General features: G+C 39.9%; 1 long non-coding RNA gene across 1 annotated transcript in view; it reads right to left on the reverse strand.

The window, feature by feature from the left end:
- The window catches only part of LOC105489147 (uncharacterized), a 143875-nt gene that overhangs the window by 71834 nt on the left and 60008 nt on the right, over positions 1 to 12033 (reverse strand). The window lies entirely within an intron of this gene.

Below are 12033 nucleotides of genomic sequence, written 5' to 3' on the forward strand. Positions count from 1 at the left end.
CGTCCTCAACAGCGGTTGTTATTGCCTGACTTTTGGATAAAAGCCATTTTAACTGGGGTAAGATATCTCATTGTAGTTTTGATTTGCATTTCTCTGATGATCAATTTGCCATTTGTATATCTTCTTTTGAGGAATGTCTATCCAGATATTTTCCCCATTTTTATCAGATTATTAGATTTTTACCTACAGAGTTGTTTGAGCTCCTTAGATATTCTAGTTATTAATCCCTTTTTAGATGGATAGTTTGCTAATATTTTCTCCCATTCTGTGGATTGTCTCTTCACTTTGTTGATTGTTTCCTTTGCTGTGCAGAAGCTTCTTAACTTAACGTGATCCTATTTGTCCATTTTTGCTTTGGTTGTCTGGGCTTGTGGGGTATTACTCAAGAAATCTTTGCCCACTCCAATGTCCCAGAGAGTTTCTCCAATGTTTTCTTTTAGTAGTTCCATAGTTTGAGGTCTTAGATTTAAGTCTTAATCCATTTTTATTTTATTTTTGTATATAATGAGAGATAGGGTCTACTTTCATTTTATGCATACAGGTATCCAGTTTTCTCAGTACCATTTATTGAAGAGACTGTCCTTTCCACAATGTATTAAATATGTTATTGGTACCTTCGTCGAAAATGAGTTCACTGTAGATGTATGGGTTTATTTCTGGCTTCTCTATTCTGTTCCACTGGTCTATGTGTCTGTTTTTATGCCAGTACCATGCTGTTTTGGTTACTATAGCTCTATAGTATAAATTGAAGTCAGGTAAAGTGATTCCTCCAGTTTTGTTCTTTTTGTGTAGAATAACTTTGGCTATTCTGGGTCTTTTGTGGTTCTGTATAAATTTTAGGATTGTTTTTTCTATTTCCGTGAAGAATGTCATTGATATTTTGATAGAGATTGCACTGAATCTGTAGATTGCTTTGGATAGTATGGACATTTTACCAATATTGGTCCTTCATATCCATGAATATGGAATCTCTTTCTAATTTTAAGGTCCTTTTCAATTTTTTCATTAATATTTTATAGTTTTCATTGTAGAAATCTCTTACTTCTTTGATCAATTCCTAGGTAATTGTTTTATTGGCAGCTATTGTAAATGGAATTGCTCCACTGTTTCTTTCTTACATCATTCACTCTTGGCATATAAAAATGCTACTGATGAACAGACAGTTCTCAAAAGAAGACATTCATACAGCCAACAGACACATGAAAAAATGCTCATCATCACTGGCCATCAGAGAAATGCAAATCAAAACCACAATGAGATACCATCTCACACCAGTTAGAATGGCGATCATTAAAAAGTCAGGAAACAACAGGTGCTGGAGAGGATGTGGAGAAATAGGAACACTTTTACACTGTTGGTGGGATTGTAAACTAGTTCAACCATTATGGAAAACAGTATGGCGATTCCTCAAGGATCTAGAACTAGATGTACCATATGACCCAGCCATCCCATTACTGGGTATATACCCAAAGGATTATAAATTATGCTGCTATAAAGACACATGCACACGTATGTTTATTGCAGCACTATTCACAATAGCAAAGACTTGGAATCAACCCAAATGTCCATCAGTGACAGACTGGATTAAGAAAATGTGGCACATATACACCATGGAATACTATGCAGCCATAAAAAAGGATGAGTTTGTGTCCTTTGTAGGGACATGGATGCAGCTGGAAACCATCATTCTTAGCAAACTATCACAAGAACAGAAAACCAAACACCGCATGTTCTCACTCATAGGTGGGAACTGAACAATGAGATCACTTGGACTTGGGAAGGGGGACATCACACACTGGGGCCTATCATGGGGAGGGGGGAGTGGGGAGGGATTGCATTGGGAGTTATACCTGATGTAAATGACGAGTTGATGGGTGCTGACGAGTTGATGGGTGCAGCACAGCAACATGGCACAAGTATACATATGTAACAAACCTGCACGTTATGCACATGTACCCTAGAACTTAAAGTATAATAATAATAAATAAATAAATAAAAATTTTTTTAAAAAGTTACTGATTTTTGTATGTTGATTTTGTAATCTGCAACTTTACTGAATTTGTTCATCAGTTTTTTTTTTGGTAGAGTCTTCAGATTTTTCCAAAAATAAGATTATATGATCTGCAAACAAGGATAATTTGAATTATTTTTCAGTTTGGATGCCCTTTGTTTATTTCTCTTGTCTGACTGCTCTAGCTAGGACTTGCAGTACAATGTTGAGTAAAAGTGGTGAAAGTGGGCATCCTTGTCATGTTCCAGATCTTAGAGAATAGGCTTTCAGTTTTCCCCACTCAGTATGATACTAGTTTTGGGTCTGTCATATATGGCTTTTACTATGTTGAGGTATGTTCCTTCTGTACCCAGGTTTTGAGGGTTTTTATCCTGAAGAGATGTCAAATTTTATCAATGCATTTTCAGCATCCATTGAAATAATTGCATAGTTTTTGTCCTTCATTCTGTTGATATGACGTATCACACTGATTGATTTGCATATGTTAAACCATCCTTGCATATCTAGGATAAATCCCACTTAGTCATGATGAATGATCTTTTTTTTTTTTTTTTTTTTTTTTTTTTTTGAGACGGAGTCTCGCTGTGTCGCCCAGGCTGGAGTGCAGTGGCCCGATCTCAGCTCACTGCAAGCTCTGCCTCCCGGGTTTTTACGCCATTCTCCTGCCTCAGCCTCCCGAGTAGCTGGGACTACAGGCGCCCGCCACCTCGCCCGGCTAGTTTTTTGTATTTTTTAGTAGAGACGGGGTTTCACCGTGTTAGCCAGGATGGTCTCAAACTCCTGACCTCATGATCCGCCCGTCTCGGCCTCCCAAAGTGCTGGGATTACAGGCTTGAGCCACCGCGCCCGGCCATGAATGATCTTTTTAATGTGCTACTGAATTCAGTTTGCTACTATTTTGTTGAAGATTTTTACATCAATATTCATCAGGGACATTGGTCTATAGTCTTCCTTTTTTGATGTGTCTTTGTCCGGTTTTGATATCAGGGTAACACTGGCCTTGTAGAATGAGTTTGGAAGTATTCTCTCTGCTTCTATTTTTTGGAATAGTTTGAGTAGAATTGATAATAGTTCTTTAAATGTTTGGTAGAATTCAGCTGTGAAGCTATTAGACTCCAGGCTTTCTCTGCTGGGAGACATTTTATTATGCCTTTAATCTTGTTATTTGTTATTGATCTGTTCAGTTTTTGAATTTCTTCATGGTTCAATGTTGGCAGGTTGTATGTGTCTAGCAATTTATCCATTGCTTCTGGATTTTCCAATTAATTGACATACAGTTGCTCACAGTAGCCACTAATGATCCTTTGAATTTCTACAGTATCAGTTTTAATGTCTCCTTGTTCTTCTCTAATTTTTTTTTATATGGTGTATTAGTCAGGGTTCTCTAGAGGGACAGAACAAATGGAATGTGTGTATATGTGTGTGTGTGTGTGTAGTGTGTGAGTTAACACTTAATACACTTAAGTCACCACTTTATATATATATAAAGGGGAGTGTATTAAGTGTTAACTCACACAATCACAAGGTTCCTCAATAGGCCATCTGCAGGCTGAGGAACAAGGAGAGCCTGTCCGAGTTCCAAAACTGAAGAACTTGGAGTCTGATGTTCAAGGACAGGAAGCATCCAGTATGGGAGAGATGTAGGCTGGGAGGTTAGGCCAGTCTCTCTTTTCACATGTTTCTACCTGCTTATATTCCAGCTGTGCTGGCAGCTGATTAGGTTGTGCCCACCCACGTTAAGGGTGAGTCTGCCTTTCCCAGCCCACTGACTCAAATGTTAATCTCCTTTGGTAACACCCTTATGGATACACTCAATATCAATACTTTGTACCCTTAAATCCAATCAAGTTGATACTCAGTATTAACCATCACAAGTCCACCCCTCGTCAACTTCAACACATACACATCTCCTGAGATCATACATAATCTCCAAATAAAGACAATAATGAGGTCATAATTACACCTAACCTAACACAACTATCCTACGTACAACCAGAAATGCACCAATCCCCAACCCAAATACTATTACATAAAGTTAACAACACTTAAATGCTGATGTGAAGTCAATAAATCTTATGTCACATAATAAAGAAGAAAGGAAATAAAATGAAGATATTTTCTTAGTACAAGTGTATACATGCACAAACATGTTTTAACAAAAGAAGGAGGAAATAGTCATGACAATTACAGTCCCCATTTCTGCAGCTGGTCCTGTGGTCGTAGCTGGTACTGACAACTACCTTCTTCTACTACCCATTCTGTATTCCCTTTGCCTTCAGCAAGCACCTCAGCAGGTCATGGTTTTTTTCCTGGTGGAGTAATCCAAACCTTCATTCCTGAAGAGTCTGGGTCATTTGCAGTCCTGCCTGGATTGGGCTGTTGTAGTTTCCCATTTACCTAAACCGCAGGGCATGATAATACTAAAAGACAGCGTAATGGATCTCCTGTATTCCATGCATACTCTTCTTTACCTCCATTGTGCAGTAGTAGACTGATTTCATCTTGAGAGTCTGGGTAAATCACCCCAGCCAATACTGTAACTCCCTTCTTCTTAGCCTGTTGACTTACAGGTAGAAGGAACCCAAAGTGTCCAGGTGGCAATCTTAACTTCCAGTTTAATGAATCGTTGTTGTGTCTCCTGCTGGCATTTTTCCTCCCTCTGGAACTAAGACCTCTAGGCCAGCAGAACATAATATCGTGGGAACAGGAAGCAAATATTTTGCTAGTGGATCACTAAGGGTGATGGTAGGTGATGCCACTCCCACTTCCACCCCTTGATTCCTGGACCCATGAATCCTGGCTATGGGAGAAACAGTACCATATATTGGATACTGATTCAGAGCATACATGGCCTTCTGGAGAACCTTGCCCCAGCCCTGCAAAGTACTGTCACCTACTTGGCATTAAAATTGTGACTTCAAAAGGCCATTTCTCCATTATATCAATCCAGCTGCTTCAGGATGATGGGGAACATGGTAAGCGTGAGCACACTGCTGCAGTTCTTTACCCATAAAGTGAGTGACTTGTTCAGAGACAATGCTGTGTGGAATACCATGATGGTGGACAAGGCATTCCGTCAGTCCACAGACGGTAGTCTTGGCAGAAGCACTGCATTCAGGGCAGGTAAACCCCTATCCGAAGTGTTTATTCCAGTGAGGACAAACCTCTGTCTCTTCCATGATGCAAAAAGTCTAATATAAACAACCTGCCACCAGGTTGATCACCCCAAGTAATGTGCCACATTGAGGGCTCAGTGTTGGTCTCTGCTGCTGGCAAATTGGGCACTTAGCAGTGGCTGTAGCCAGGTCAGCCCTGGTGAGAGGAAGTCCACATTGCTGAGCCCATGCATAACCTCTAACCCTGCCACCATGGCCACTTTGTCCATGGGCCCATTGGGCAGGAACAGGAGTGGCTGGGGAAAGAGGCTGAGTGGTGTCCACAGAATGGGTCATCCCATCCTCTTATTAAAACCCTCCTCTGCTGAGGTCACCCATTGGTGAGCACTCACATGGGATACAAATATCTTCACAATTTTTGACCACTCACAGAAGTCCATCCATATACCTCTTCCCCAAATTTCTTAGTTACCAATTTTCCAATCACACTTCTTCCAAGTCCCTGACCAACCAAACCACTGGCTACAGCCCAGTAATATAATCATACATCTGGCCATTTTTCCTTCCAAGCAAAGTGCACAATCAGGTACACTGCTCAAAGTTCTGCCCATTGGGAAGATGTCTCTTCACTGCTGTCCTTCAGAGATGTGCTAGAAAGGGGCTATAGTGCTGCAGCTGTCCACTTTTGGGTGGTGCCTGAATATCATGCAGAATCATGTGTGAACTAGGCCCTGGTCTTCTCTTCCTCATCAACTGAAAATAGGCAACTCTCCATGAGGTCATCGCTGCAGACTGAGGGAGAGAAGTCCGGGTGGCAGGAATGGAGACCAAGGGCATTTGAGCCACTTCCTCAGGCAACTTACTTGCACCTTCAGGACCTGCTTGAGCCCTATCACATATATACCACTTCCATTTGATGATACAATGCTGTTGTGTACGACCCACTTTATGCTAGATGGGTTAGAAAGCACTCAGTTCATGACAGGCAGTTCAGGTTGCATGGTGACCTGATGACCCATAGTCAAAAGTTCAGTTTCCACCAAAGCCCAGTAACAGGTGAAGAGCTATCTCTCAAAAGGACACTAGTTACCTGCAGAAAATGGCAGAGCCTTGCTCCAAAATCCTAGAGGCCTTCACTGTGATTCACCTAGGGGCACCTGCCAAAGGCTCCAAACAACAGCCCTACATGCCACTGACACCTCAAGCACCATTGGATCTGCTGGGTCATATGGCCCAAGTGGCAGAGCAGCTTGCACAGCAGCCTGGACCTGTTGCAGAGCTTTCTTCTGTTCTGGATCCCACTCAAAACTGGCAGCCTTACGGGTCACTCGATAAATGGGCCAGAGTAACACACCCAAATGAGGAATGTGCTGCCTCCAAAATCCAAATAGGCCCACTAGGTGTTGTGCCTCTTTCTTGGTTGTAGGAGGGGCCAAATGCAGCAACTTATCCTTTACCTTAGAAGGAATATCTTGACAGGCCCCACACCACTGGACCCCTAGAAACTTTACTGAACTAGAAGGTCCCTGCATTTTAGTTGGATTTATTTCCCATCCTCTTGCACTCAAATGTCTCACCAGTAAGTCCAGTGTTTGCTACTTCTTGCTCACTGGATCCAATCAATATAATGTCATCAATGTAATGGACCAGTGTGATATCTCACAGAAGCAAAAACAATCAAGGTCTCTCTGAATAACATTATGACACAAAGCCAGAGAGTTGATATATCCCTGAGGTAGGACAGTAGAAGTATATTGCTGGCCTTGCAGTTACCCTGATAAAAGGCCACAGGTCTCCTTGGGGAAGGATGGGAGAAAGGTTCACTGCATAAATTGTTGGTAATGTAGTGGGGTCCTTCCTCAAGGGGACAGGGCCTCCCCTTCATTCAAGGGTTTCTGGGTCTGTAAACTGGCTCAAGTCTGGAAATTGACTGAGGGGCTGTGATTCTCTGTTTTTAGAATTCAAATTAGTCATTCATCCATTCAACCTAGAAGTTTTCTGCTTATATAAATTAAGTAGGAATGTAGTAGGCTTCCTATCAATTTCACTTCTAGGAACACCATGATTAGCCAATGCAGAGCTCTACGGCACTCAGACTATTCTGGTTGCCACTTTGCCTCTGCTATGCCCAGCTTGCCTTTGACAGTTGAGTGCTGGGACTTGGACCCTGCCACCCGGGATTCAATTATTCCCATTGTATTTAAACTTTCTAGTTGAGTGACTGTGGTCCCCACTGTTAGATCTGACATACAGAGCAGAGCAATTACAGAGCTCTTCAAAGATACATGCACTGCCCTCACAAATCTATTTCAAAGGGTATTGGTCAAGGGTGCATCTTCTGGACCCTCTCAGCTGGGATGAGTATGTCTAAAGTGACCAATCCACTCCACCATCCGAATCTCCCTAAGCCTTTGGATCCCTTCCTCTACATTAAACCAAGGGAAATCAGGCATTTCCAGCTCACTCACAGTGAGCCATCTTTTAATCCATATTTCAGTTAACCAAGCAAATAAACTATTAGAACCTTTTTTAACTCTCCAAGCTGCAACATTAAATGCAGAATCCCTACTTAGTGGGCCCAAATCAATAAATTCATCCTGATCCACTTATATGTTCCTTCCATCATTATCCCACACCCTTAATATCCATTTCTGATGCCTGTTCTCCAGATTTCTGTTTATATAAATTAGAAAACTCAAGCAGTTCTTTTTCTAGTGTAGTTCACCTCCTCATGAGTCACACTCCCAGCTTCACCTCTAGGGACCTGCTGGAACTTTAGTTACACGTCTAGAAGCAAACAGGGGTATTGGGGGATGGTTCCTGAGGAGAATCAACATATTGCCTGGTAAGTGCCTCAAGGGAGGCCATTATTGTTGCCTCAGGCAGCACAAGGTTTATCTCCTCAGACAAAGGTGGAAAGGTTGATTGCAGCAGGGTTTGGGGAGGGGATGTTGCCACTACTGGGGATGGGGAAGCTGTTTCTTCTGGAAAAAAAGGTTCATCAGAGTTTACAAACTCAGTGTCTCCAACTTCATCAGGGTCCTCTCACACATCCCCATTCCAAGTTGCAGGCTCCCATTCTTTTCCAGTCAATGCCCTCACTTTAACAGTAGACACCTGGTGAGGCTGTGCATGCACCTTTCATTGCAGGTCAGCCACTTGCACAATAAGAGCTTGTGTGTTTTTCCACAATTTGAGCTCTTTCTCTACAGGAGATAAGATTCTCAACTCAGGGCAATCTTAGCAGATTTGAGGCTCAGTATCTGCTTCTGAAGCCAGGAGACAGAATCCCTGAGTTCATTTTCTTTCATCACTTTGTCCACTAAACTTAGGAGCAACCAATCAGCTTCATTATGTTCCTTGGTTCTCCATATATGGTCAAAGGTATTTGTGTATAGAGTCACTAAACTCCTTGCCTCTCATGAGTGATGAATCAGGAATGTCAAATGTATTTATTTTGCATAACTCTCTAACCCATTTATGCCAAGGACTATCAGTGTTCTCTATACTATTAGAAGTAGAGTCCTTAGCATTTTGGGGTCTAATTATATTAAGCAGCCAACTCCAGAAACCCCCAAACCAATGAAAGAACTCCATCCTTAATATTCTGTTCTTCAAGAACCACTCCCGGTACCAAACTCTGTATTAGTCAGGGTTCTCTAGAGGGACAGAACTAATGGAATAGATATACATAAAAAGGGGAGTTAATTTATTAAGTATTAACTCACACGATCACAAGGTCCCACAATAGGCCATCTGTAGGCTGAGGAGCAAGGAGAGCCAGTCTAAGTTCCAAAACTGAATAACCTGGAGTCTGATGTTCGAGGGCAGAAAGCATCAAGCACAGGAGAAAGATGTAGGCTCCGGGGCTAGGCCAGTCTCTCTTTTCACATTTTTCTGCCTGCTTTATATTCTAGCTGTGCTAGCAGCTGATTAGATTGTACCCACCAAGATTAAGGGTGGGTCTGCTTTTCCCAGCCCACTGACTCAAATGTTAACCTCCTTTGGCAACATCCTCACAGACACATCCAGAATCAATACTTTGTATCCTTCAATCCAATCAAGTTGACACTCAGTATTAACCATAGCCTAAGGATTCACATCCTTCCCCAACTCCAAAACAAAGTAGAGAAAAATCCACTTCTGTCCTGTATTGACAGGACAGGGCATTATTAGATTAAGAATCTTGTAAAACACTCAATACAACAAAAATAACAGCAAAATTAACAAATCTACAATGTTTAATGCTAAATGTCATAATTCATGATAAAGATATAACAAGAATATTTATGCATTAGATACTACAGAAACCAACTTTATGAAACAAAATCTACATGAGCTGCAAGGTGACTTAGAAACATGCTAATAATAGAATATTTTAAAACACTAACTCTCAGCACAAAACAAGTAAACATTAAAAGTAAGGAGATAGCCAATCCAAACAACATATGTAATAACATATATCTTTTAGACTTATGTTGAACCCTATACCTCAAAATAGAGAATACAACTTTTCAAGAGCCTATGTGACACAAATACTGATCATATATTAGATCACAAAGAAAATACTACTAATTTTCATAATGTAGAAGTATTACAAACAACACTCTGATCACAATATGATAAAACTAGAAAATACTTACAAAAATAAAATCAGAAAGGTCTTTCTACCTGGAAATATTAAAACCTTCTACTATTAAACAACTCTGGGTGAAAGAAGAAATACAACTGAAATTATAGAATATTCAAACAATGACAATGAAAACAACTACATATCAGAATCTGTGGGATACATAATAACAGCCATCAGAGGAAAATCCACAGCAGATGTTAAGAAAAAAAAATTACCCATGACATTTGTTAAAACAGTAAAGCAGAATTTATTCAGGACTATTGCAATAGTTACAGGGACTACTACAGTAAGGTTTTGAAGTACGGGAGGGTGATTGGGCCCAGCTCCAAAAAGAATAAGGAAAAGGGGGAATTTATAGTCAGGGAGCAGAGCTGGGGGTGAGGGGAGGTCAGTAGATAGAAAATTACTAAGAGGGTAGGGTAATCCTTGCTAAACTAATCTAAAATGAATATTGCTAACGACAGGCCAGAGTAATCAGATATTACCTGGGAGATGGTGGAGAATGAGGAATTTGATCATATATTCAAGGGTAATCAAATATTGAGGGTGGAGGATTCTAGCTAAGCTGACTTAGCAGGATACTTGCTAAAACTGGGCTCTTGAGGACATGCCTAAAGACAGTGTCTACTTGAAAAAACAGCTGAAAGGAATCTAACTAGAATTTTACCAAGGAAAGAATCTTTGCACAGTGAATACTTTTAATCAGTGAAGATAAATGATTGAAGATAAATCAATTAAAATTTCAGCTTAAAAAAAAAGCAAAAACAGAACAATAAAATAAGCCAAGATAAAGCACAAGGAAGAGCCGGGCACAGTGGCTCACACCTGTAATCCCAAAACTTTCGGAAACAAAGGCGGGCGGTGCACTTGAGGTCAGGAGTTTGAAACCAGACTGGCCAACATGGCAAAACCCCATCTCTGCTAAAAGTACAAAAACTAGCCAGGTGTGGGGGTGGGTGCCTGTAATCCCAGCCATTCAGGAGGCTGAGACATGAGAATCACTTGAACCCAGGAGGTGGAGGTTGCAGTGAGCCAAGGTCATGCTATGCACTCCAGCCTAGGTAACAGAGCAAGACACTGTCTCAAAAAAAAAAAAAAAAAAAGCAGCATAAGGAAGGAACTAACACAAATAAAAGCAGAAATTAATGAGGAGGGAATAGAAAATTACAGTAGACCTAATTAATAAATTAAAATCCTGGGTTTTTAAAAGAACTAAGAAAATACACAAGCCACTAATTAATGTGATCCAGAAAAAAAGGAAATCACAAATCTGCAAAATAAGAAGTGACAAAGGGAAAATAACTATTGAAAGAAGAAATTTTAAAAATTATAAGATACTATTTTGTTACATACCTCTATGCAAATAAATTTGAAAAACTAGATGGAGTGGATCATTTCCTAGAGAAATACAGATTACCAAATTATAATTAGCTTAAACAAACCACTTTCCATAGAAAAAACATAGAGAAAGAATCGTTCCTTACACAAAAACTATCAAGCTCACATGGTCTTCCAGGGAAGGCTTGGTAAGCCTTCAAAGAGCAGATAGTCCCAATGCTCTATAAATTGTTCCAGAGCGTTAAGAAACAAGCAAAACATCTCAATTCCCTTTATAAAGCAAGTGGCACTGGTACCTAAACCTGATGTACATCATATATACCTAAAATCTACATCTATCTATCCTAGAACCAATATTTTATTTAATTGGGAAAGACTAGAAGCATTTCCATTAAGATCAGAAAAGAGACCAGGATGCCCACCATCTCAATTACTATTCAATACTTAATTAGGGATATTGGTCAATGCAGTTAGACAAGAGAAATTACTTCAGAGCATAAGAATGGGTAAAGAATAAGTAAAAATATTTCTACATTCCAATGAAAAACAGTATCCCTGGATGACCCTAAAGTATAATAAAACCAACTTAAGCATTTTAAAATATAATAAGGTAGCAGAATATAAAATTAACAAACAAAAATCAACAGCCTTCACATATACAAACAACCAGTTAGAGAAAATACCACTTGTGATGACAACAAAGAAAACTAAATATTTAATAAGCTTAGCATGAGATGTGTAAAACCTATACGAGGAAAATTTTTTAAATACTTTCAAAAGACACCAAAGTAGACTTGAACAAATAGACATTGCCTGTTCTTGGAAAATAAACTAAATATTAAATTGTCAGCTCTTCCTACTTTAATTTATAAGTTCAACAAAATCTCAATAAAAATAACAATAAGCTTTTCTATAGTATCAGACAAGTTAAAACT

The sequence above is a fragment of the Macaca nemestrina genome, chromosome 14 (genome assembly GCF_043159975.1).
Source record: "Macaca nemestrina isolate mMacNem1 chromosome 14, mMacNem.hap1, whole genome shotgun sequence".
Lineage (NCBI taxonomy): Eukaryota > Metazoa > Chordata > Mammalia > Primates > Cercopithecidae > Macaca > Macaca nemestrina.